The sequence below is a fragment of the Phaethon aethereus genome, assembly GCF_964289735.1.
Source record: "Phaethon aethereus genome assembly, chromosome: 2".
Lineage (NCBI taxonomy): Eukaryota > Metazoa > Chordata > Aves > Phaethontiformes > Phaethontidae > Phaethon > Phaethon aethereus.
The window spans coordinates 78,838,267-78,865,332 of record NC_138582.1 but is presented as its reverse complement, the minus strand read 5'-3'; the positions used below and the strand labels follow the sequence as shown (position 1 = coordinate 78,865,332).

Below are 27,066 nucleotides of genomic sequence, written 5' to 3'. Positions count from 1 at the left end.
AAAGTAATTGCTTCACATCCCTTAATTGGTTGTTACAACCCTGAAGGCATTTGTTCTCAGCTGTACAGCTTAAGGGCACTTTGCTTTTGGAGATGAGGAAAGGCGTTTTTTGAGGCATTTGGGGACAGTTCCTGAGAAAGGAACTGAGTTTGGAGCTAGCCAAACTAGCTTGGTGGTGTGATAGCTAGCCGGTCCAGAGGATCCTTTCTCACTTGTTTGATGGCAGAAAGAGTGGTCAAGCGTTGGAAGAGGCTGCCCAGGGAAGTGGTAGAGTCACCATCACTGGCGGTGTGCAAAAATGTGTAGATGTGGCACTTGGGGACATGGTTTAGTAGGCATGATGGTGTTGGGTTGACTGTTGGACTTGATGATCTTAGAGGTCTTTTCCAACCTTAATGATTCTGTGTTTCTATGATAAGAGCCTTCCTCACATGCTCACAGGCTTTTTGTGTGCACCACACTCTGCTGCAGTTCTCCAGGTTGGAGTGACTCTTGGCAGGCAAAAGGTCTGTTTTCAGTATCAGGGATGGAGTTACAAGCATAACGTGTTAAGTTTATGTAGTCTTTCCCACTGAATTTCTCCAGCAGTGTTAAGGCTGTTTGGAGCTAGATTGACTTTCCATCAGTGCACGTTCTCCCACTAGCACCAACGTAATGCCCTGCAGTGGTCATCTCCCAGTGGTGGCTTGCCTTTGGATTAAGTTAGTATGGCACTGGGGGGGTTGGCTTGGCTGTTAGCATAGTTTCCCAGAAATGGGGCCTTTTTAAAAAATCGTACATAAAACGTGCCTTGGTTGTGAGGAGGCTGCCTTCTCTCAGAGCACTAAAGCTGAATTACCTGAGTTCTGCCTGCAAGAAAAAGATGGTCTTGTCCTCAGCATCTGAATCCCCAATATTACTTGCATATTCCTTGAGTATAACCATAAGCTGACATCCCTGACCCAGTTTCAGACCAAGGTGTCCAGAGCTGCCTGTTTCCAGTGAGCTGTACTGTCACTTCTCTGCACGTCAGAGAACCAAGAGTGACTTTCCTTGTTAGCTTTTAGATGAGAAAAAAAGCCATTAACAATAACAACAAAACCAAGATAGTTCAGAAGGAGCTCAACTTTTCTGGTTCAGCAGCTTCGGTATAGTATCACAAAGACATTTCTGAGGAATCCTCTCCATCTGGGGAGTGCATTTAAATAAAATACCAGGCTGTTTGTTTTTAGAGCTTATTTTAAAGCATGGGACACATGCAGCTTGCAAGGAACTTCACTGAATTGTTGAATATTTTTAATTAGATTGGAGCAAAAACCTACTGAGCAGGAAAACCTAGCCTGCCTCATCCCCTCATTTTCAAGCCCACTGGAACAAATGCACTGTGAATTTGAGTTGGGGAAACAATCATCGCATTGTGCTTCAGGGTTGATCGTTGAAGCGGTGACATCACTGACATTGTGTTAGTGACCCAAAAGAGCTTGGGTGATGTACAGGGAGCTCAGCCGCATAACCTGAGTTGTGGGGAAGGTGGAGCTGTGGAAAGCGTAGAGCTGTGGAAAGCATACAAGTGAGATGATTGCTCTCATGATCTGCATCCTGTCCTTGGTAGAGCAAGAAGGGGTGGGAGGTGAAGTTTGGGTTCTCTGCATTTACTAACATTAGTGTGTTAAAAATGCCCACAATCCAACTCTGATTTCTCTCCCTTTCCTGGCACTTCATAACCTGTAACACTTTCCCAACTTGCGTGGCCTGCAGATTGCTGGCAGTGAACCAACAGAGTGAGAGCTAAGCAGCTACATCTGTCACTGGTAAGACCACATGCAAATGCCTGATTCAGAATTATGGAGGAGATCTAGTGAGAGCCTGCCATCATTAGAAATGAATGAATTCAGTCCCTTGGCAGGTGTGAGATGCTGTGCATTATCCCTTGTGGGAAGGAGGGGGTGTAGTTGACTTCCCCAACCTGATTCGACATAAATCCTGCATCCAGTTCTGGAGCCCTCAGCACAGGAAAGACATGGACCTGTTGGAGCAGGTCCAGGGGAGGGCCACAAAAATAATCAGAGGGATAGAACACCTCTTCTATGAGGACAGGCTGAGAGAGCTAGGGTTCTTCAGCTTGGAGAAGAGAAGGCTCTGGGGAGACCTTATTGCAGCCTTCCAGTACTGAAAGGGGACTTGTAAGAGAGATGGGGACAGACTTTTTAGCAGAGCCTGTAGTGATAGGACAAGGGGTAATGGCTTTAAGCTAAAAGAGGGTTGACATGTGGAGCTTCATGCTTTCAGTAACCAACAGCAGCAGCAGCAAGAAAAAACATCCAGAAAGTTAAATCTGACTTCAGAGAGTTGCATTAAGTAACAGGTGCCCAATTCATATCTCCATCCTGCTTTATAGTATTAGCAATGTCATTACTTCTGTGGAAGCCGTCCCTGTTCATGCGATATCAATAAGCTCAGAATCAGGTACAGACGTTTCTACAGTTAGTATGGAGTGAAGGGTAAAAATAATAAGCATACAGTTTCCATCAGGAAAAGGCTGGGCACTTGTCACTGATGCATCTGGGGCAGTGGGAGGGGCTGGGGGGTAATACTGAAAGTGAATTATCTTGATAGATTAAATTACCTTGGTTGTCTGTTCCACTTCTATTTCCAGTATTAGAGCCCTAATAGGCATACACAGCTGAGTGCCGCTTTGCCTGAAGCATGGAGCCGTGGAGCAGTCAATGGAGTTAAGGGTGCCCCTGCTCCTGCTGGTGTCTTTGCAGGAGGATGAGGTTAAACCTGCAGTCCACATGGAGCCTGGAGGGGGAGGCATGGTTGCTAGACCAAAAAAACATTTTGTTCTAAGGTCCCCAGGAGATTTTTATTTCATTATATGGCTGAAAGATTGACCCAGATAAGATGAAGCTGATCCTGGTGCCTTCCTAGCGTTTATCTATCTGTGCATCAGTGTTGTTTCCCTGTCTGCAGCAGGGAGAGCTGAGCTGCTCCCGTTGGTGAAGGCTCCTAGCTGCGCAGTCGAAAATACAAGTGGTGATGCCCAGGGGGTCATGTGTGTTCTCAGGGCTGTTAATATCCGCAGGAGATGTCTTGTCTCTTCTCATTGGCTATGCAATAGGGAGGCTTAAGTCTGGATGCAGTCATCTCAGGTGCCTTAGGTGGAATGAGTCAGGACCTCATTTCATATTTGGGTTCATAGTTACGGTTGAAATATTATATGCATGATGTGGTTGAAATGGTTGCTGCTGGTAAGGTGCAGGTCTAACAACATGTGTCCAGAGAGGGTAAATGGTCATCGTCTTGTATACCTGTACTGTGAGGTTAACTCACTGAAACTTGCTTTAGTACCTTTATGTATAATTATAATGTTTAGGCATGAGGTGACTTGTGAGTGCCTCTGAATGGCAAGTGGGGACCTCCATCTGGGCAAAGGAGCTGTCAAGGGGGACAAAAGCCTGGTAAAGGCTGGCAGAGCTGCCATCCCCTTTTGCAACTGTTTGTACAATGGGACTTTGTCTCACCGCAGGACTCAAATCTGTTAAAAGTGGTGCTGATCGAGGCAGTACTGTAGTCTCTGTGAGCTGTTGACCCTCTGAAAGCCAGGTGGAGAGAAGGGTGTGTCTGGCTGAGGTACCTGTCTGGGCATAACAAGGCGAAGGATAAAGGGAAACTGCACCTTGTCAGCTGTCGCATGAGCTGGCTGTTCGCTCTTCCCTGCAGCCCCAGCTTTGCTCAAGCACCATGGAGAATCTGACCTGTAAAATTTAATGCCCTTCTGCAGTGTGTTTAAATAAAATATGATATGCCCTCGATTGTATGTGCCTCAATATCAGCAACGAGGAAAGTATCATAATGCTGTCTAGGTAGAGGTCAAGGCAGGAGTATTGCAAACATCAGGAATTTAGTTGCTGTGAAATTTAAATAAACAGTGCCTTTGATTGTCCTCTCTTCCTCTTTCTATTTTCATTTTAAATACCCTTTTCAGTCATGCTTTGGCAGCTAATTTATATTTAGCAAGGAAGGCCCAGAAGTTTTAAAGCCTGACAGTGGTTCTTCAGTCTACATTAAGGAAGGGATCAAACCAGGCGACCATGGTGGTCACTTCTAGATGTAAAACATAGGAAGCATAAAATGATTGTAAAGTCTAGTTTATAAGATTGAAACAGTATTTCATTTATTAAAAAAAGAATTTACATTAAAAAGGATAACCTAATGAACAAGAAATTGTTTCAAACTAATCCCAGTTCCATTCATACTGTCTGTGCCAATGTGATTTGTTCCCTTCTGATGTGTTTAGTTCAGGCATTTGGATGCCTGTATGTGCAGGGTAGTATTTGTTCCATGTTTCTGTGTGCATAAGTCGCTTAGCAAAAACTTCTGCATAAAATTCTCACTTTAATAGGCTGTATTTCACAAAATGATTTATAATATGGGACTGTTAACCAGGAAATATTAATGTTTCAGGAGGAAAAAACACCATTAAAGTTGCATGAACAGCTGTATGTCATTAAAACTGCCTAGTGAATGTGCAGGTAGGTTGAAAAACTGTAGCAGATAGTTTGGCAGCTCTTTATTGAAAACAAAGGCATATCAGACTTGCTTCTTTTTGGCTGCATGGGGCATTTAAAGTGCCTTCTAAATCTGGTAGGTGAAGTCTGTAAACTAGTTGCAGTAGTTTTTGTTGCTGTTTTCTGCTGTTGATGAAGTTGAGAGGAAGTTCAGTCTGTGTCATCTTAATTCAAGGAATTCCTTTAACCCCATTTCATCTCTCTGCTCATGTCTCTCGTTTTCTGTCTCTACTTTGGGAAAGTTGGTGGCTATGCAAGCTACGTGTGCTTCCTGTGAAGAAATCACAGAATTTTCTTCTTGTGCCATTTTTTCTGCTTGGAAAAACACAGAACTTGTTTAAATGTGCATGGATTACCACTGCAAACTGGGCCGAGCAAGAACTTGTGCCAAAACCACATAGGCCTTGTCATTTCCAACTCATATGCACATGCATGCATGCACATGCGTATGGCATCCCGTGTTGACTTGTTTTTTTATGTTGGCCTGGCCAAGTAGTGGTAGGTGTTGTTATTTTCTCTAAGAGTATTTATTTAGAATACAAGTTATGTTGACTTCCAGGGCATATGATTTTTTTTCCTAATGATAGAAAGCTGTCAGAGGATGAGAATGATCTGTATGAAGACATGGCAAAAGATTCTGGCTATCCTGAGCCTAAATCAGTTACCAGGACAACTCTATTTATATAGTGTATATGTATTTATTGCATATACATATTGTATGTATATATATACTTATTTTTTTTCACCAAGAAGCCAAAATACTTTCAGTTGGGAGTTCTGCTGTCAAAAGGCAGCAGTAAGTGTCCCTGAGTGTATAGCATCCTGTCATTTTGCTCAGACACGAGGACAATCAGAAGTTATACTAATGTTTAGTATTTATAGTAATAAGGAGGAGAATGTATAACTGCCTATTAAAATATAAAAGCAATGTATCCTATAAGCTTTCCAGAACTCACTTCGCAATATTTTCTCATTACAGGCCGCTGCAGTGAGCCTGAGAAGCATTTCTTCAGCAGTTTTTCTCCTCTTACCTGATACTGCAGGCTTAACTCATGTATCACAGCTAAATTCTGCTGTATCAGTCACTTTCATGGCAACTACTTGCAGGGGGTGTCACTTTACTGTAGGTTGAAGCAAAAGTCGATGATGATGTGCCCCAAACAGTAGTTTAGCAATGATGGTCCCAGGTGAATGTGGGAAACAATCTGCCAGCTCCTGGTGATGGAGTCAGAACTTCAGTGTGTCATGGCTCCTGGGTTCTTAAAAGATGTTTTGCTCCAGGAGCAGAAGGACAAAAATGTTGTCTGTGCTGATAGTAAAAAGAAACACGGAAATCCTTGGATGGGGGGAGAAGACTAACTTTTCTGGAGACTTCTGCATATTTTAAAAAAAAAAAAAAAAGAGCAAGAGAGGTCTGATGTACCTTACACGGCTCACCATGGCTCTTTCACATATCTGCCATCCTGTGTAGTCCTGGATGCTGGTTCTGATTCAGATAGGAAAATGCCTTCGTGCTAACATCCATCATGATGTTGGAGTAAACAGTGTGCTACTGCTTGATTTGTCTTCCCCGACAGCTTCTCTTTTACATAGAGATGCATTTGGGGATTTGCTTGTTTTCTACTGAAACAGCTAACCTGTGCTCCTCAAAATGAAGTCACCAGTCGCTTTGGCTTTTTGTTTGTTTGTTTGTTTCGTTTTTTAAGTTCTTCATCTGTGTTTGTATTGCAGTTTTATTTGCATGCATATATAGAGATAGGCAAGGTGTTAAACAAATATAAAATCCTGGAGCTCACGTTGTACCCCCTTACTCCTCCACACACTGCCCCCAGCATTTGTTCTTTGCTCTTAGAAGACAATTCAGAAAACTAACATTAAGGGAGTAGAAATTTTTCTTACATCCAGTCTTGTTCATACTGTTCATTGGAGACAGGATTCCCAGGGTTAATTTTGTTCTCCCATTTTGCTACTGGATGTCTATTTTAATTCTGCATGTGGCACTAACTGAAATTGTGGCAAAGATTTGGGGGACATGTATGATTCCAAGGTCTGAAATACTTATGTGCATCTTGCTGTATGCTATATCCTTGGAATAATATTCCCTATCAGTAGAACACTGTACTTTTTGATTAAATTATGAGCTCTTAGATTCTGAAACCCTGTCTTGCTCTAGCTTGTGTTACCATAGGTTGATGCATTATGCGACGTTAGCTGAGCCACTTGTCACTGACCACATGAGCTCTCAGTTGTATTCTTTGCAGATAATCCTATTTGTAAATAGAAACTATTTATTAGCTAGGTGCTACAGCAATATAGTAATAAGACTACATGGCTGATTGGTATTTTACAACATGATTAAAAGAAGCAGTGAAGAAAGATGTATACCTTGTGTGTTTTGCTTTATATTCTTTTGGTTTTTTTCATTGCTATTTCATTATGTTAAATGAGGCATCCAAGAGTTTGCTTGGCTTTGAGGGGAGGTGGAGGCTTATATTAAAGTGTTGTGGTATGTTAGTATATTGGCACGGCATCCCTCTGATGATAAATGATATATTCAAAATCTCCTTTTCCTTCTAAGTGCAGTGTAATTTTCTCTGCATATTTTTCACAGGAAGTTAAGGTTTAGGCGTTAAGGGAGATGTGAATTGATCCAGGTGACTTACTGATTGATGGAAGCAGGGAATTTGCTGATTTCATTAAACTTCATTTCTTTAATATTTTGCTCTTCTATGGTTTGTGCTTTGCAACTGCAGCCGCCTTTCCATGCAGTGCAGGATTGCTAATGCAAGGTCTACCTTAATTCCTTGTAACTCCTTATTCTTTGGGACATGTGTTAGGTCTTACATCAGCATGACAGCAATCTCAGAAGTTTTTTCCCAGTCCTGTTTGAACTGTATTTGTAAATGAAGTACAGATCTGATGAAGAATAGGAAAACCTGTTTCCTCTCCTGACATGAGTTTGACCAGTGGCTGACTTGTTTGCCCCTGGCTATGTTTGGAAAAGGGTTCTGAAGGAAAACGAGTGATGGGTTCTTAGGGGAGAGGCTAAAAGCCTCAGTATTTTTTATTAATATTTGTAAAATTGCAGTGCTTGCTTTTCTTGTTCCTTTAAATAGCGTCTTACTGTTTCAAGCTACTGCAACGGGGAACTACCCTACCCGGTGTGCTGTGAGAGTCCTGAATTAAGTCCCTGATGATTACCTTTTCCCAGCAGGTGAAACATCTTTATCAGCTGGAGACTCAAGTGCTTTCCTAATTTAAAACCTTGATCTTTAAGTTGGAAGCAGCTTTTACTTCGTGAACCCTTGGATTGTTTCCATGGGGGTAATTATCCATGCAGTTCTGCTTCCTTGAGCATGTTCAGCTGTACTGCAGTGATTAAAAAAAAAAAAAAAAAAAAAGGAAAATACCAAAATAGCAGTCTTAAAGTAATTCCTTACCTTCACCAGCATTATGACTGTAATGGTTAGCATTCCAAAGCTGATGGGAAGCCAAAAACTTTGATTGCTGTTTTCAGTTAGGAAAACCCTCTAATGTTTTTGTTTTGTTTTGTTTTGTTTGTGGTGTTTGGGGTTTTTTTGCCTACACTGGTGCTACTTAAATTTTCATTAGAGGAGTGACTTCCTACTGGAAAACATCACTTTCTTCTGAATGCTCCATTCTTTTGCTGAGTCTTCAGCTCTGTTTGCATGTTTCTGTGCTGGTAGGGCTTGGATGGGGAACGTATTAAAAACTTGCACACATAACTCCAATTTACCTTACAGTCTTGTAGATCATAGAAACATAAAATCATTTAGGTTGGAAAAGATCTTTAAGATCATCAAGTCTGGTTGTTAACCTAGCACTCTGCCAAGTCCACCACTAAACCATGTCCCTAAGCACCACACCTTTCAAATACCTCCAGGAATGGTGACTCAGCCACTTCCCTGGGCAACCTGTTCCAATTCTTGATAACCCTTTCGGTGAAGAAATTTTTCCAGTATCCAATCTAACCTCCACTGGTGCAACTTGGGGCCATTTCCTCTCAACCTATTGCTTGTTACTTGGGAGAAGAGACTGACAACCACCTCACTACAGCCTCTTTTCAGATAGCTGTAGGGAGTGATAAGGTATCCCCTGAGCCTCCTTTTCTCCAAGTTAAAAAAGCCCAGTTCCCTCAGCTGCTTCTCATAAGACTTGGTGCTCTAGACCCTTCACCAGCTTCACCATTCTTCTTTGGACATGCTCTAGCACCTCAATATCTGTCTTGTGGTGAGGGGCCCAAAACTGAACACAGTATTCGAGGTATGGCCTCACCAGTGCCTTGTAATCCTCCTAAGTTGCCTGTCCCTTCTACCAAAGGTCATAAACTTAACTTTTTTTCCTGAGTTCTGGCCAAAGCTCTCTGTTCAGCCAGGACTGTCTTCTTCCTTGCTGGCTTGTTTTTTGGCACATGGGGACGGCCTGCTCCTGCACCTTCTCAGATTTCCGTCTTGAAGAATGTCCAGCCTTCCTGGACTCCTTTTCCCCTCAGAACTGCCTCCCAAGGGACTCTCTCAACCAGTCCCCTAAACAAGGCAGATGAGTGTTTTTCTCCTGCATCAATCTCATATTGCAACACGTTGCTGTTGCATGCGGGTTACTGACCGCCTTTCTCTGAAGTACTTGCAAGCTGCAAGTCACACATTGTTTATCACCCACAGAAAAGATAAATGTATCTTCACTGCATGCTCACCCAATATGTGATTTAATTTTTGTTCTTTTCCAATGGAATTGATCAGATGGAGCGGTGGCAAGAAGAAAAGAACAAACAGTCCATTGTAACACGACTCAAAATACTATTTGGTGAATAGCATTGAATAAAGATCTATATCCAAGCAATTGCTTTTGAGCCTCTTGTGTTTGAGATACTTGCTCGCAATGTTATCTCCTTTCTCAAAGGTAGTTCCACAAGAGTGTGGTGTTAATTGATTTTCCCAGAAAAAAGTAAAGGCATTACTTCTTATGCTTTAAAATAGTTCCTATTCCCTTCCAATTGTGTGATCTCAAACACTCTCGGACATACTGAGTTCAAAAGGGAAATCACTGGTTAAGCTGGGCAATTTTGAGGGAGATAAGTAGCTAGTGAGTCCTGTTAAAGACAGAAGAGAAAGGAGTAGTGACTGTTAATGATATCTTATGAAGCCAAGATACAAGACAGCACAATGGTAAATGAAATTCAACAAAACCATATGTCAGGTACTGAAAAAAATTGTGTGGATATTTTGATGGCCTCTTGTTAAGATTTCTGCCAAGTGGTTTTCGTTAAATAGCAGTGTGAAATGCTGTATGTAAACATCTGTCAAACTTCATTAAGAAAGGCTTGCATTTATTAGAGGTTTGCTATTACATAAAAGATGATTCCTCCCACCTGATTTGTGTAATTTTCCGTGTTTGCTGAGCAAAAAGAGGTTGCAGAAGCACAGAGAAGAGCGGCAAGAAAGCTGAATATTCCCCTGGGAGAACAGATTAGGTCTCTAGTAGTGGTAGCACATGAATTAAAAATCACATGATAAAGTGTGGTATTGGGAGGGGGATAGTACTGATGAAAATCTTCCCTGTGCTCACAATACAAAGTCAAGGGAGAAGCAAGAAAATCAAAAGGCGTTGTACATAATAAGGTCTTTAATGCAGCATGTAATTAACCCATGAACACACTGCAGGAGATAGTGCTGATACACAGCTTCCTAGGATTAAAACAAAGATCATATCTTTAATAGAAGGAATAAAGTACCTTAACCTAGCTATGATGAAACTGCTTGGGGTGGCATGCTATAGAGCCTAGTAGGAACCTGCTTATAAGAGTTCATTTTCACATGAGCAGAAATGTAATGTTATTGTTTCCTACTGTCTACATCTTAGAATTTCCTTTTTAAACTGCCTCTTTAAAGCACTTTATAGAAAAATGGTTAGGCTATCTTGACTTTAGCCCAGCCAAACCCATCCTGGAAGTACATGTAACTTCTTGTTAAGGCAAGAAGACAGACCTAATTAAGAGATTTTTGAAACAGCAGCAATCCTTTTCCCACACAACCATTGCACAATTATTGTGGTGTGTGCTGGGACACAATAGCACGTTACTCAGTACATGCAGATGATGGAGACATGACCTAATGAGGATTCCTTTTGGCATGGTCTGCTTTCAGCTATTCTATCAAGTTTTATTTAAATAACCTAAAGGTAGGTCACGCATAAATTGCTTGTGTAATTGCTATCCATACTGTCTCAGACTTCTGAGATTCATCAAAGAATTCTCTGTAGTTACAGTTTGTGTGTCTTTAATACAAGCTACTGAAGGGCTAATTGAGAAAAAAAAAGGCTCAGAAGCAAATAAATTATAGCAGTTTATGGAGTTATTTGTTATGTCAATGCAATAGAGAATGTGCCACCCCACAATGGAAAGCTAATTATTTTCCTGCCATGGCAGCTTGCTAACCTGATGTATTGCTAATGAATGGATTAGATGGAGATTTGGCAGCCACTAACATGAGCGAATGATTGTTTTTAAGACCAGTTCATGCTGATGCTGAGGTCCAAGCCAGGTAATGATTACGACAACTTAGAGGCAATTCTGCATCCATTATTTAGTGTATATCTCACTCTGGCTTTTTCCATAGATATTTAAATCTAGTTGTACATCCCTAAGCACTCATACATACAGCTGGAATACATGAGGAAGTCACATTACCTAGTTTGTAGCCTAAACATTAAATCTGCAGGTTGGGTTTTTATTTCAGTGTGTTTAAATAAAGTATGTTTTCCTTCTCCCGTGTTTGTCATGTTTTGCTGTGATTAGGTATGCTGCTAAAACATGGAAGAATCGTCAGGTCTGAGCATTGAGGGAAGTGAGGTCCAGGCGTGTTGCCAAAGGCTGCCTGCCTTGCTGGCAAGCAGGCATTTGTCAAGTGTACCGTTTATATGCCTTTGGTGCTGAAAAATAACCATTTCCTTGATTTTTCTTGCTGGCAGCTCATTCAGCAGAGAAGTTTTATCCATTGCGCAGTTTTCATTACGAGCAGATGATGTATTTGTCAGTATGAGAGGGCTTCTTAATTTCACATCAGTTGAGTATTTAATCTTCAGTCTTCTTAGTTAAGTTTGTTCTGACAGCTGATTCTTTCCAGTCAAAACGACTGGAGAGTCAAGTCAATTGTCTTGAAAAACATGGGTTTTTATGTGCCTAGGTATGACTGATTAGGCTTTGCTCTGAGGTCGGTTGTGGTGCACACCCCCTCAGGGCCCTGGTGCTCTCCCTCTGGCTGTGCTGCTGGCTGTGCAGGCACCTGGCTACGGCTGTGCACCAGAAGATGCTTCCATGTAAATCCCTGGGGTATCAGCTAAGTGGGGGAGCCGTGTAGAAATCTTTATGGTCCTTGAAGCAAGTTTTGGGGAGAGCAGAAGTTTTCTGGACTCTAGTTTTGAGAACTGCTGCCAGAGGTAAATATTCAGGATGGGTCGTTGGCAGAAAGTTAATCTCCCCTGTCATGTTAGTGTAAATGAAATACACGGATTACAAGAGGTGGACAATGCAAAAGGGAACTTTATCGATTCAGATGACACAAACCTCACCCATATTTATCCCAAGCTGGGATCAGCTCCAAAGGTGGTTCTCACCCTTTGAGGTTCAGCTGACAGATTTCTAGACCCCTGACTAAGCATGTTCTTTATACATGTGTGTATACGTATATGTATATGTACATATGCTACAGGGGTCATCAGACACCATGCTTAGTGAAAGGACTTCCTACTTTTGAAACTTCCTCTAGAAACTGCAGTGGGCCGTGGCCATCACCCTCTTACTTCACCTCCCAGACATTGGGGACAAACTTTTTAGCAGGGCCTGTTGCAATAGGGCAAGGGGCAATGGTTTTAAACTACAACAGGGTAGATTTAGACTGGATATAACGAAGAAATTTTTCCCAATGAGGGGGGTGAAACACTGGCACAGGTTGCCCAGAGACATGGTAGATGCCCCATCCCTGGAAACATTCCAGGTTGGACGGGGCTCTGAGTGACCTGACCAGGCTGAGGATGTCCCTGCCCGTTGCAGGGGGGTTGGACTAGATGATCTGTTAAAGGTCCCTTCCGACCCAAACTGTTCTATTACTCTATGATTTACATGCAAAGGCAGTAAGGTGGGCTGTGTACTGGAGCGGCAACTGTAGCTTCCTCACCTCTTTCTTGAGACAAGGTGGTTGGCAACTTGCTATAACATGCTCATCCTTCCATCTGGACTATATTGAAATGGATGCATGGGCGAAATACCAGCTCCTGTGGGCGCACAGAGCATCACACCCTTTTTTTGCAGAGAAAGCTGCAGGAGTACTGTACCAAGAGCTGCAAGGCTACTTTTGCTACAGAGCATTAGAGAAGAGGTTGCCTTGGTATTACAGTCCCTGAGATGAAAGATGACATTTTGGTTGGTTGCCTGAAAATGTGGGCAGTTGTCACATCATTGGTTGTGCCTAGTTTATCCTGTAATACATTTGTTACAGTTAACGGTACTCAAAATCTTGGTTTGGTATTTCCCTTTTGTTGCCCTTTCCTCTTTTTAATAAGAGAAAACAGAGGTTTAGATTTAATCATGAAATTTCTACAGACTGTAGTACATCACCCATAATTCACCCGTGACTGTAACTAATACGCAGGAGTAGGAGGTCTCTCCTTGGCTGCATGCTCCTTGCGGTGGGGGTAGCTGCGGACTGGAGACGCAAGAGCAAGCTCTCTAACTAGAGTGGCCCAAAGATGCATTTGCAAGTGGGGAGCTCCATAAAAAGGTAAATTCCCACCTATTGTCACTAGAGGTCAGTGTTAAAGTAATTTTAAGGTCAAATCTCTTCTTACCATGAAGTGGATTGTCTGTAAATTCAGGCTGTGGGTGGTTGTGGCACAGGTGGGACTTGTATGAAATGAGTAAAATACTGAGCTTAAATGGTTGGGTTGAGTAATTTCATACGTTCTTGTAACTCCTCTTGTTTTGATGGAGTGACTGCTGATTTATCTCCAGATCAATGACAAAGTGATGTGATCTATTTGCCTGCTTTATAATTAAAAATCTGTGTTCCTTGTTAAATTTGTGGGTTAGTTCATTAGCAGAGTTCCAACTGAATGGCTGTTAAAATAATTTTCAGTCGGGGGGTTGGTAATAGAAGTTAGATACACAGATACTGTTACAATTCTGTTGCGATTCACTGTTTTTTTGCACATCCTCAGCTCATTATATAGGAGGTGGTGTCCAGGTGTGTGAGTCCATCTCGTGTGGAGTCAGAGACTTAGAACTTCCTCACCAAAGGCCTGGCTCTTTCGCATAGGTCTTTTCAATCACCTTTAAATATCCCAGCCAAAGAACTGTATGTAATAGGCAGATCTTGCTACAAGCTGAATTTGAGTATTCAGTTATTTTGATTTTTGGAATATATGCATTTTGTTAAAATAAGGACTAGCTTTCGATGCAGATTTTTTCCTTGTGGGAGTAATATATATAGGTATAAGTCTCAACTAGGAAGGTGGATCCGTTTGTGCAAGAATGCCCAGTGTATGGCCAAGTGGAGCTATATGCCTGTGTTGGGGTATGTAATGTGTTTGTAGGCCGTGCTCAAAGAAAGCTTCTGGATAAACTAAATTTATGGCTGCCTGAGAATGCCAGGCCACGGGGCTACAGGAAAAGATGCTGACAGTCACTCCGTCTCACTCAGCCCGGCCTAGTCTCCATGGGAGCAATGGGGCTCTTGAGGAGTTAGTGTTATCTTCTGCCTGTGAACTTCCAGAGCTGCTTGTCTTTGGGGTTGGGGTATGTGCTTTTTTCATAGCAGACTGCGCTTAGCAATAATTGGCACTGTGTCTAATCCTTTCTAGTTTCGGGCATATTGGCAAGGAAAAGAATTATATGACATGACAATGTCTGGAAAATAGGAGAGTAGCCTTGTGTGAACGTGATTATTCATCAATACGGGTTTGAACATTATGGTGCACATCGAGGAAGGAAGAATAGACCTGATGGGGAAAGGAAGGAAACCTCCCTGATTTCAGGGAGAACACAGTGTCTCCTGTGGCCTTTTAAACTTTAAAATAATGAACTTATTTACAAACATAAGATTATTTGATTATAGTTACCTTTATAATACCAGATAAAATAGTGTTATTTAAATGGGTGTCATGCCTTCCATTTATGGAAGGTGAAATGGCATTTGCATTTTGTGCTGTCTCAAAGCCTTGACTTGCTCAAAATTGTTTTAGTGTGACAAACCAACCTCAGTGATAATTAGAAAGAGAATAGTTTAGCATAAATGCATATATATGTGCTTCCACCATTTTCATAAAAAGACAGCTGAGTCGTTCCCAGCAGTGAACTCTCAGTGCCATAAAGAAAATTCAAGAAATAGTTAAGAACACCCAAAATCCAATGATTTCAGCCCTCATGAGATGCACCCACAGGAATACCAAGCTGCTGGATGAGTCAGTAGAGATGCATTTCCAAGGATTGTTTGGGAGTTTGATAACATGACACAGATTTATTCAGTCAACCTCCATTTCTGGGGTATTTTTATTAGGAAGGTCAGTGGTCTGTCTGAGCCTAATTATCCCATCTGGTGAGTGCGCTTGAGGCACACAAGTTTCCTGCAGTTCATGTGCACAAAGAAATGATGTGGTTAGCATGTTATTTATTCAGCTCTGACTCCTCAGCTGAAGTGAAAGGTATCTGCTGGCAGCTGCCGTGTGGCTTTGGGAGAGGACTTGAGTTTGCATCTCCAGCTTTATGCAGAGAGCTTCCCCTACTGCTTTGCTATTGGGACTCTTGTTTTCATCCTGTTTTTTTTAACTCATTCTTTTAATGATCTCAGAGGACAGTTAAAAGCTGCATGTTGATTCAGAACTTCTTTTCAATTTTTTAGAAGTTTACTTCATTCTTCTGGTACCACTGGAATGTTAGGTGGACTTTTCAGGAAGACCTCCAGGTCTTCAAGCTGCATCATTGTGCAGCTAGCATTGTCTAGTTTAAGTCTTTATACAGACCTCCATGAGCACAGTATGTACTCAGCCCAACCATGGAATCATAGAATAGTTTGGGTTGGAAGGGACCTTTACAGGTCATCTAGTCCAAGCCCCCTGCAATGAACAGGACCATCTCCGACACAGTTCGCCACACGGTGCCTCTCTAATGCGTAGAAGTAGTGTTGGAGAAGAACGCTGGTGGAGCAAGTACCATGTCCATGGTCACGTACACACAAGACATGGATGAAAAAGGAACATGTTAACTCTGGGGTTATATATTGGCATACAAAGTGCTAAAACCCTCCATTCTTTCCTAGGGTATCCGTTCAAAATGCCAGACAAAATTAATATGGATTACAGACAGTCAGTATATTTAAACTTTCACCAAGCCTATATGCAAACCCAAAATCTTCAGAGACATCATTATTAATGAAGCCGCTCAGTCATATGCAATAATATAGATATACATTTTAAGACATCCATTTCCATGCTTTGTAATCCTGTTTCAGCTCTGAAAAGAATGTAATATAATTCTTGCTGGAAAATGTTTTAGATAAATCCATGAATTCAGTCAAAGCTATATGTCCTTTATCTGCTGCTAAGCTCTTTCATTAGTGGCTCTGAACAAAAGTGCGCTATGTAAAAGGTGACAGTCAAACTGATAAAAATCCAATTTTCTTTGTTTAACTAGAAACAGGTGTGCAGTCTATGTATTTTGTCTCGGAGCTTTGAGACCGCTGATGGGATTGAGATAGGGCTGTAGCTATCAGGTTTGCAGCTTGAATTCTGTCACTGGCCATTTTCCCACTAATATGAACTATACCTATTAGCGGAGGCACAGAGCAAAGCTGTGCCAAGCTGTGATAAAGATTATATGCACTAGAATGATAAAAGAAAACAAAATATTATTGTATCCCAGGAACATGCTGTTATATAGAGGTTTTGAAAAACTGCAATAAGGGAGGGAAAACTCAAAGGAAAAGCTTGCTTTTTTTTCTTTTCCCCACTTCTGTGTAGAATAATTTCATAAATGAGTAAAACAGAGTGTGCTAGCCCTATTATGTCTGTGTTTGTAATCATGCAGACTTGTAGAAAGAGTAAACCCATTTCTTCTGATGCTGCAGTGAAAATGTGCGTGCTTTTTCTAGAATAATCATTGAAATTTGAAATGCTTCAACAAAAAGCTTATCATTCCTTTGTTTGGAAGATAATTCAGAAAAAGTCTGGGATACTTCGGCTATATGGAACAAAGTAACATTGTTTCATTTCCCGATAAATTTGATTTGGTACACTGGTCCAGTAAGCAATTACAATTGCTTGAAGCAAATATAATTGCAGATATTTCTCCATCATCTAAGCTGATCTTTAATTCTGCCTACATCTTAGTTCAAACAGTGTGTAAGTGATGTAAGGAAAGGAGATGGAAGGTATGGGAATGAGGAAAAAATGAGAGAGAAGAATGGAGAGGAAGAAAAGGTTGAGAAGGAGTCAAGGAAGATGGGAGAGGGAGAAGCAGACTATGGCACGCTGAAGAAGGTTGTGTACCCATAATGAGGTAGGCAAGAGGTGCTCTTACTTGCAGTCTGATGTATGTTCTTGTTATCTGTGTTTGGGGTAGAGGAATATACCTGGCTGCAGGGTCAAGTCCAAATCTTTGTAAGTAAAGAATTAGGGAGTGTGAGGTATGGAAAGCAGAGCCGTGGTGGATGTATATTCTGCACAGACCCTGCATCTGCTTGGCTGGCTATAACCCTACCAGGCAGAGAGGAGCAAACTGCATATTGTATGCATCTCTGTCCTCCCTGAATCTGTCCTGCACTCCTGCGAGCACCAGATTTATTTCATTGTTTTAATCATCCTCAGCAAAGTCATCCATCAGCATCTTAAAACTTTACTCCTAGGATAGGAGCTAAGCAGCCATTTTATTGATGAGCTTATTGAGATTTTATGTGTGTCTGACAGTGGCTTTCATCACAGCATGGTTCTGTTGCTTTGGCAGGAGAATTTTATCTAAAATGTATGAAACAAAGGGGGGCTTGGCACAGCTAAATGTTTATTAAAAAAAATAAGGGAAGTTGGTGGTAGAGATCTGTAGTCAGTAGAGGCACTGGGGTATTCAAGAAATAGAACTATTAGCTGAAAATTCATAGAGGGTTTTTTGTTCTGTTTTTTTTAATTAGCTATTGCCTTCAGTCCTAATAGATTTTTCATGACCTTGGAACTAATTGTGAGCAGCAGAGGAAGTTAAAAGAATGTGAGATAGAATGATTTCACTTCTAAGTTGTTTTTCTGGGGTAAACAGACATGATGTTTTTTGTTGTTGGCAAAAGGTTTCAAACCTGAAGGCTGTAAAGGTACCATCTTGTCTTTCACAAGCAGAAAAATCACAGGGAAAGTGTGGCCTTTTTTTAGGAGAGTGGAGGAAGGAGAAAGGGAAACTGTAAGATGCAGCCCTACATGTAAAGTATCCTTGAAGTCCAAAGTCATACTTGAATTCTGTGTGATGCACTTTATGGACTCCCAAACTTTCAGTGTCTAAGGCAAGCATCCTGAGCTTGAGAAACTCAAGGAATGGGAACCTAAGGGCATCTCGTCCAGTATGAGTCCATGATATCCCTATGCTCTGTTGCTTGAGGGAAGACCATGATGCCCAGTTCTCTTCGTAACCATCAAAGCTGGTGGTGTCAGGAAAAAAATATTTGAGGTTTGGGGAATTATTTGCTTTTTCTTCCTCTTTCATTTTAAGGAGATGATGACATCTGTTTCAAACGAGAAGTGCTGAAATGAGCATTTCTGATCTGTCTGGTGACACCTGTAGTTCATGTGAAGTTTTGGCAGGGATAATGGATTCATTGCTTGGATGAAATGACTCTTTCTCAGCTGCCTTTGTGTGGTTTCATATTTGCTTGCATAAGTGACTCAAAAAGGATTTGTAGCATAGATTTCTTGACCAGATCAAGCAATTTTATCATGGCTTCTTGGTGTCCCCTTCTTGAATACATGGGGTCAAAAAAGTCTCTTGCTTAAAAAGAGACTTCCAATTTTGGGGCAGCTTTCACTAGGTTCATGATTGGCTTGTTTGTGTTGGTAATAGCACTAAAGACCCTGAATCTGGGAACTAGGATTAGATTAGGTAGAAAGTATTATCTTAAGAATAAAAAGTAAATCCCTGCTTTAACAAGTTTAGAGTCTAAATACGTATTTGTCATAAGGAGTGTGAAAAATTAAGGAGTATGTTATTTTTGTAAATACAATTCTTAATGCCACAGTGCCCAAACTGCAAATTCCTAAGCTATCTGTTGCCTATCCTTTACACACAGTGGTTTTCTCCCCCTGACACATGACCTTTTATAGCCACAAAACATAGGGGATTTGGTTATCGCTGAAGGGTGTGTATCAAGTACAGAGGGAATAAATCTGATCATTATTATTATTTGTGAATGGGACAACTCAGTAAAGTATATTGGCAATCCTGCACCAACACGAAGTTTGAAAGTACTGAAAAAATAGAGAATAGCATCAATCATTAGTCTAGAAGCTTGGCCAGTGAATGAAGCAAGGAAAGGACACATTTAAAAGTAATTATTATTCATTAACAAGCTTATTTCAGTTTAATAAGCTTGCTTATTTGACCCTGACTTCAGTTTCTTTAATTGCTTTCATTAGAAACAAAATTACACAAAGAAGGTGTAAATGTTTAAGTAAATTAGGAACTTTCCACTTTGTCCTATCTATTTATTAATAATATGTGTACTCAGACATGTATTAGTGCCATCAATATTGCCTTGCTGCCTGGTTTATTTGGGGAAAAAAAGTATAAGAGGTATTCTTAGGTAAGGACTTACATCCGAATGAAGGTGAAGTGTGTCTCAGGTTGTTTTCTTTGCTTAGTCTAAGTTTAATTGCCAACCTTCTGACTCAGTGGTTTGGACTGTAGCCAGGTTAGATTTGGGTCATTGCCTATTTATAGTGTTTTCAAAATAGACAGTGCAGGTGTTGAGTTGCGTGTATGCTTATAAATGTTTCCTGTGGGCTTCTGCTATGTGAAATTGTGCAGTTAGGGAGAATTCAGATTGCTATTGTAATAATATTACAGATTCTATTTAGCACAACTGCAAGGAAGGAGTTCCTTTCTCTGTATATAAACATGTAGATAAAATGATAGAGCTTTGAGTTACCAAGACTGATTTGGCTGTATTGCATGGTTTGTGGTCATGAAGTCCTAACAGACTGAAATTGGGATAGACTGTTTTCTAAAGTTATCTCTGGAGAAAAAGAGGGAAAAAACCCCATAAAACAGCAAAACCAAAGAAGGAAACACCAAGACAGTACAACAGCAGTGCAGCAGGATCCTAATCTAGCACAAGGTCCTCTGATGCTATTCATAGTAAACATCAACAGTTGCATTTTACCCCAGGAAAAAAAATAAATGACCCACGTTGCTGTGTATATTGCACTCACTTTACAGTAAAGACAGAGTTGTGTTATTCTGTTTTGTGTTTATTGATAATGGAAAGACATCTGTGAGGTGAGAAAGCAGACAGCCCCTGCTCTGAACAACTCGCACCTTAAATAAATAATTACACAAGCATAAGGAGAATGGGAGAAGGAGGAGGGTGACGCTGAGTTTGCGCACATACCATCTTGGTGTGTGAGGATGCTCCATAACTCAGTACTTCCTAGTGGTTTGTTCAAGGTTTTGGACTATTTGGAAGGACTTTTTCACCTCTACCACCTGTGAGTTTAACTCTTTACCAAGCTGATGTCCTACGTGTCCTACACTTGGAGTGTGCTCCACCACGGGAGATAGCAGCGTCTTACTGTCTCCCAAGCTGAGACGTGGATGGCTTGGAAAGGTTATCTCAGGAGAGGTCCCTGCACCCTTCCTTTGAGCAAGGCTTCAGATTCCCTAGGGTGCTACTCACTCTTCACCAAGAGGTTCATGGCTCTCAGTTTCCTATCTTTGGCCTGCAGGTTTCTGCACTTTTCAAGATCCTGCTCACCCACAAAGATGTGGTGGGTTTTGGGGCAGGAACTCCCATGCCTTCAGCACCTCACCTGCTGCTACCTTCTCTTCTGGCTTCCAGGTGTCCTGGCTAGCAAAACAAGGTGAACCTTAGCCCCAGCAGCTCGTGTAGCATGAAACAACTGGCAATGGAGAAACCAACGCCTGAGAGAAATCTAAAGGGACTGCAGAGGGTGTTTGCATGTATGGCTAGTGCCGAATGCGTGAGCCGCTGCGGTGCTGGGGGCAGCCGAGCTGGCCCGCAGTGTTCGCCAACGAGCGGCTGCAGCACTGTCATGCAGTGCGGGGTAGAAACAAATCATCTATAAACCACCTTGGGGTTTAAAGTGTATTAGAATGCAGCAGTGTGGTAGTCAGGTGTGCCATCAGACCGCTCGGTGACAACGTTGTTACGCTCTGGTGGAAATCAGGACAAAATTGACAGTGGAGAGTTGCACACCAGAGTCGTCATTTGTTTTCTGTGTAAGTCATCTTTGGATTCTTGATAATTAGAGGATATGGTGACTCATTTGCCTCTGCTTTGAAGCTAATGATTATTTGAAAAGAAAATAAAGTGACCTCTAAGTGAGGCAATGCTGGCTGCTCTGAACAGGGGCTGCCATTGTGGGAATCGTGCAGCTGTAGGTTTAGGATTGCGCGTCTGTCTTTGCTGCAGGTTTAATGTAATTTAAAAGAAACGTGAAGATTGAAGAGTGTGGGACAAAGGGTAAAGTGCAGTGGAAAACTGGATGTCATTAAACTGAAAAATTCTCTGTTAGAAAGTGTGCAGTCTTTGATGTCTTGGTTGTTTGGATCACATAGCGTTAAAAATGGGATTAAAAACATGTTCATTTTATACATCATATTACCACCATTGCAAGCACTTTCAAGTTGCAGTCACTTAAGGAGCTTTTAATGATAATGACCCAATTATTTTAAGACTTGGTAGTAAACATATCATGTTGATATTTTAAGGTTTTAAATTAATGATTTCAGTTTTACAACTTTGTAGAAGGTACTGTAAGAAATAAGCATACCATATGAAATTGCATTGGCCAGGCACCCTTTAATCATACCCTACTCTTGTTGCAACAGGAAGCATTAATTAAAATTGGAAGCCCGTGAGCAATTATTTCTTTCCTTGCAGTTTTCTTTGAATGGCATTATTACATTCAAATCCTACGTGAAGGTCATGGTTAAGGTGCTTTAAACATCAGCGAATTGTTTTCAGTCTTTCAGAGGCAAGAAACCACAAACTGGTGTTTTCCTATACAGGGTACTGTCACAGTTTCACTATTCTTTATTTTCTTTAATTTGATTATTAGAGATTCTTATTACTTCCGTAAAAGGGGAGGAGGGAATGAAAATGGGTGTTTTATAATTAGTGTAAGATGACCACAGACTCTGCTAATAGTCTTTTGGGGATGATAGTGACTCTGGACAGGTGGTACTGCAAGATGTCATCTCCTCTGTAATAGTTGCCCATAAGCACGTGCCCAACAGTAATAATACTCTGAAGTAGTTTATCCTTTTTTTTTTTGAGTTTTAAGGCTCTAGTCATTGCAAGGTTCCACTGCTGCTCCTAGCTGCCTGGCACAACAGACCAAGAAAGTCCTGAGCCTCAGTCAGACCTGCAAGATACTGTCTTGGACCAGGTGGACTTGCTGCCTTTTAATGTAGCTGCAGTTTCTCTTTTAAGCAGAGGTTCAGGAGAAGGGGCTAAAGAGCTAAGAACAAGTTCATCTGAAATATCCTCCTGTTGTTCTCTTGTGTGCAGTGGTTTTTGCTCCAGTACCACACTGTCAAAACGGAAGTACCCGACCTGGTGTGAGTGAGAGGGCTGTGCTAGCTACATGGAAAAATGAGCGCTTGTGCACTCATTTATTTTATTTTGTAAGGGAGGCTGAGCTCATTTGGTGTTTTCTGGGTAGCATAGTGTTTTCTAAAAAACAAAACAAACAAAAAACCCCAACAAGTCATGATGAAGCCTATAACTTTAAATTTTATCTTGCAGAACAGAGACTTTTTCAGTCTTTTTCTGCTTTCCTTTGCTCTTGAGTTTTCATGCTGGATGAACCAAGGCTGTTTACTCCCCGAATCAAATATTCAGCTAGCACTGTGGAAAGGTGAATGCTGACAGAGCTGAGCTCTCTTGCAGTAATTACTTAAAAGTGAACTACGCAGAGCTGGTGGCCTGAACGCCCTTCCTGTGGAGTCCGATGTTCCTCTTGTCAGACTGCTTAGTGCTACAGCAGGTGTATATCCCTGCAACTTTGTACGCTGCCTTAGTGTTAGCAAAAAATTTCAGTTGCTTCTAAAGAAGCATGGTACACCAAAACCAGATCTTGGCAAGTACGTTGGCAAGAAATTGTTTTAATTGGCAGTCTTCTATTTCCTACTATATTTTAATATTTTAATTATGTACATATATTTTATCTCTACTTCAGAATATTAAGTAGAATACTGTCTTTCTCCTTATGTTTTCTGCAATGTGGATATATGGTGTAATATGCATTATATAATCATGTACTATATACTATGTGTGTGTGTGTGCGCATACATAGATTTTCTTACTTTAGAAAACCCTGCTCCTGCAGTGAGTTTTGGGGTAATTTCAGTACCTCATTGACAGGGGCAGGGTATAAGTTGTGTATAAAATCATCTACTTATAACAAGCTAATGGCAGGATCACAGCTTAGTCCCATTAGTAACGTCCCCTAGTATGTACTCTGTAATTAGCACTTTGCCAAGCTGGAAATCGTAGAGTCATAGAATGGTTTGGGTTGGAAGGGATCTTAAAGATCATCTAGTTCCAACCCCCCTGCCATGGGCAGGGACACCTTCCACTAGACCAGGTTGCTCAAAGCCCCATCCAGCCTGACCTTGAACACTTCCAGCGATGGGGTATCCACAACTTCTCTGGGCAACCTGTTCCAGTGCCTCACCACCCTCATAGTGAATAATTTCTTCCTTATATCTAATCTAAATTTACCCTTCTTCAGTTTAAAGCCATTACCCTTGTCAGGGTACAAGCTTTCTTGTACGCCCCCTTCAGGTACTGGAAGGCTGCTATAAGGTCTGCCTGGAGCCTTCTCTTCTTCAGGCTGAACACCCGCAACTCTCTCAGCCTTTCTTCATAGGAGGGGTGCTCCATCCCCCTGATCATCTTAATGGCCCTCCTCTGGACTCACTCCAACAGGTCCATGTCCTTCTTATGTTCGGGGCTCTAGATCTGGACGCAGTACTCTAGGTGGAATCTCACCAGAGCAGAGGGGCAGAATCACCTCCCTCAACCTGCTGGCCACACTTCTTTGGTTGCAGCCCAGGATACGGTTGGCTTTCTGGGCTGCAAGCACACATTGCAGGGTCATGTTGTGCTTCTCAGCAACTGACACCTCCAAGCCCTTCTCCTCAGGGCTGCTCTCCATCCATTTTCCACCCAACCTGTATTTGTGCTTGGAATTGCCCCAACCCATATGCAGGACCTTGCACTTGGCCTTGTTGAACTTTATGAGGTTTGCATGGGCCCACCTCTTAAGCCTATTGAGGTCCCTCTGGATGGCATCCCTTCCTTCCAGTGTGTCAACTGCACCACACAGCTTGGTGTTGTTGGCAAACTTGCTGAGGGTGCGCTCAATCCCACTGTCCATGTTGCCGACAAAGATACTAAACAGTGCCAGTCCCAGTACCAACACTTGAGGAACGCTACTCATCACTGGTCTCCCCCTGGCATCAAGCCATTGACTGTAGCTCTTTGAGTGTGACTGTCCACCCAAATCTTTATGTGGTCCACCCATCAAATCCATGTCTCTCCAATTTAGAGTCAAGGATGTCATGTGGGACAGTGTCAAATGTTTTGCACAATTCCAGGTCGATGATGTCAGTAGCTCTTCCCTTATCCACCACCGGTAGAAGGCCACCGAATTTGTCAGGCACGATTTGCCCTCACTGAAGCCATGTTGGCTGTCACCAATTACCTCCTTATTTTCCATGTGCCTTAGCATAGTTTCCAGGAGGATCTGCTCCACGATCTTGCTGGGCACAGAGGTGAGACTGATTGGCCTGTAGTTCCCTGGGTCGTCCTTTTTTCCCTTTTTAAAAGTGGGAGTTATGTCTCCCCTTTTGCAGACCGTGGGAACTTCACTGGGCTGCCACAACTCCTCAAGCATGTTGGATAGTGGCTTGGCGACTTCATCTACCAGTTCCCTCAGGACACACAGATGCATCTCATCAGGTCCCTTGGACTTGTGCACCTTCAGGTTCTTTAGATGGTCTCGAACCTGATCTTCTCTTACAGTGGGCAGTTCTTCATTCTCCCAGTCCCTGCCTTTGCCTTTTGTGACTTGGGCAGTGTGGCTTGAGCACTTGCCAGTGAAGACTGAGGCAAAAAAGTCATTGAGTACCTCAGCCTTCTCCATATCCCAGATAACCAGGTCTCTCATTGCCTTCCAGAGAAGGCCCACATTATCCCTAGTCTTCCTTTTGACACCAACATACCTATAGAAGCTTTTCTTGTTGCCCTTGATGTCCCCAGCCAGATTTAATTCTATCAGGGCTTTAGCTTTCCTAACCTGATCCCTGGCTACTCAGACAATTTCTCTGTATTCCTCCCAGGCTATGTGTCCTTGCTACTACCCTCTGTAGGCTTCTTTTTTGTGTTTGAGTTTGTCCAGGAGCTCCTTGTTCATCCCTGCAGGCCTCCTGGTGTTTTTGCCTGACTTCCTCTTTGTTGGGATGCATCGCTCCTGAGCTTGGAGGAAGTGATACTTGAACATTAACAGCTTTCTTGGGCCCCTCTTCCCTCCAGAGCTTTATCCCATGGTAGTCTACCAAGCAGATCCCTGAAGAGGCCAAAGACTGCTCTCCTGAAGTCCAGGGTAGGGAGCTTGCTGTGTGCTCTCCTCGCTGCCCTAAGGATCTTGAACTCCACCATTTCATGGTCAGTGCATCCAAGGCTACCCTTGAGCTTCACATTCCCCACCAGCCTATTCTTGTCGGTGAGAAAAAGGTCCAGCACATCACCGCTCCTCAATGGTTTCTCTTTCACTTGGAGAAGGAAGTTATCAATGCATTCCAGGAACATCCTGGATTGCTTATGCCCTGCTGTGTTGTCCCTCCAACAGATATTGGGGTGGCTGAAGTGCCCCATGAGGACCAGGACTTGTGAATGTGAGGCTGCTCCTATCTGTCTATAGAGTGCCTCATCCACTCGGTCTTCCTGGTCGGATGCCCTGTAGCAGTCACCTGTCCCTGCCCTCCCTCTAACCCTTAATGTAATCCTTTAGTCCTTAAATTGCTTCAATTGGTCTATCTCCCAGCTTTCCTGAGCAGAAAATGCTACTGAAAGGCTGCCGTAATACATGGTAAACATATTCCAGTCCATGCTTCTAAATGGGTAGACATCCTCCACCAGTTTGTTTTAGTCATTGAGCTGTAATCTGAAAATTCAACTGTTGTTAAAAACAACAAGGTGACAAACTTTTGCATTTTGTTTTGTTTTTTTAAAGTGTTTCTTTATACATTCTGGTTTGGCCTTGATGACCACCTCTCAGTGGTAGCCTAGGAGTGATGAACACATTCTTAATGATGGCACCCATCAAGATATATGCTAGAGACATTTTTATTTAAATTTTAAAAAAAAAGTTTAAGAATTCATAGAGAATAACTTTGAAGTATCAGAGGGGAACTAAATAATTCTATGACTGATTTGGCAAGAAAGGATGCAAACTCATTTCAAGAGCTCTGGGCTACTTTGGGATCCACTGAATTTCCCATCTTCCTTTTAGTATTGGGTATCTATCCATAACTTGGTCCTGGCAGGAGGTGTTTGCATTGAAGGAGCTGTCTCCAACTGATACTTTCCTCCTCCTATATGCCAGGTGAATATAGAAAGTGAATCAGGGTTTTTTTTGGCAAGGGAGATTTTGTAGCAGTGTTAATTGATAACAGTCATTGTGCTTTTAGGAATGTGGAGGTGGCATATAAATACCTGAATCTTCTGCAAGAGAATGGAGAAAGCGCTGTGTGTATTCACACCCACGAGAAAGAGTATATTCCCCAACAATCATTTGTCCAAATGTTTAGATTTCCCAATTTCCTTTGCTTGTAAGTGCACTAATTGAGTATCACACCAAAAAAGCATTTTGATTTGTCAGTACTTTGCAGATTTTGAGCCCCATATATTAACGACTTGATAAATACTTGGTTAATTCATATTGCATGTTCTAAATTTCTGGTATATTTGACGCATTGCAGAGCCCAAGTAGAATGCCATGTGTGTACGCATTTAGCACTATTAGGACTGACTTGGGTCTGTTGTGTATGGGATGAAGCACAAGCAAAATCATTTGTTTGTGGTACAGAGGTTATTTGAGAAGTGGGATTTTCTTGCAGGAGTTTTTGGTTAGCTGGAAGAATAATTAACCAATTATTCTGCAGGACCTCTCTGTTGTTAGCTAGGTTTGGCTAGCTTTCATTGACCCATAGGGTCATAAGCCTTCA

General features: G+C 41.9%; 1 protein-coding gene across 1 annotated transcript in view; it reads left to right on the top strand.

The window, feature by feature from the left end:
* Positions 1-27,066, top strand: part of VWC2 (von Willebrand factor C domain containing 2) — a gene marked incomplete at both ends in the record, with an annotated part of 59,603 nt that overhangs the window by 8,420 nt on the left and 24,117 nt on the right. The window lies entirely within an intron of this gene.